Consider the following 857-nt stretch of genomic DNA (forward strand, 5'->3'; position numbering starts at 1 on the left):
AGACTTTAGGTATTTTCATTGAAATTTTCTTTGTTTGCGTGTGATTAATTAATATTTAATCGTAGCCGAATTACTGAGACAATCTTGTAGACTTTAGGGTAAACCTCCTGAGTATACACCAAGCCAAATTGAAGGGCTACGAGCTCTCGTATCACCTAGTGACAGTAGAGTTTGATCGCCAAAAGCTGGAGAGTCATATTTAATTGTTCAATCTGATTATCAAATACAAACAACAAAGTATATTCAAGAGCCAATTTCATTTTCCGAAGTTACTGGTAGTATTTCTCCTTCCAGTGAATTAGCTGAAGAACCTGAAGTTTCTAAGCCTGACACCGAACCTGCTGTTACTCCAACTTCAGGATTTTCTTCTCCAACTTCTAGTGGTCCTGGTTCACCTAGGGTAAGAAATATCATTAATCAAAATCTTCCTTCTAGCCTCATTTCTATTAAAGGACTTGTTAGTCCAGACGAAGACGTAACTCTTCTTGAAAGCCAATAGATTTTGAATCTTAGGGAGCATGAATCAATATTCTACAGTACTTTTAGGAGTGATGCTTGGTATTTATCATTGACAAATTTTTTAGAAACCTGGGGTCTTAGTTTTTCACCACCTCGAATTCCTTTTCATCCTACACGAAGAGGCTATTATGCTTCATCAGTTATGTCAAGATAGTCATCCATGTTTTCCCAATCACCGAAAACATTTTATCGGTGGTCCTTCTGTTCCTTTGTGGTACCAGTCACTCTCTGGTACTTTTTCAGGAGCAACTCCTCGACCGATTGAACAAGTGTTATCATCTGGTAGTAATGGAACTCAAATGTTGAATGCAAAACAAATCCTTATGATGTCTGGTAGT

The sequence above is a fragment of the Pinus tabuliformis genome, chromosome 6 (assembly GCF_031772625.1).
Source record: "Pinus tabuliformis cultivar Carrire ecotype Pingquan chromosome 6, CPIR1, whole genome shotgun sequence".
Classification (NCBI taxonomy): Eukaryota; Viridiplantae; Streptophyta; class Pinopsida; order Pinales; family Pinaceae; genus Pinus; species Pinus tabuliformis.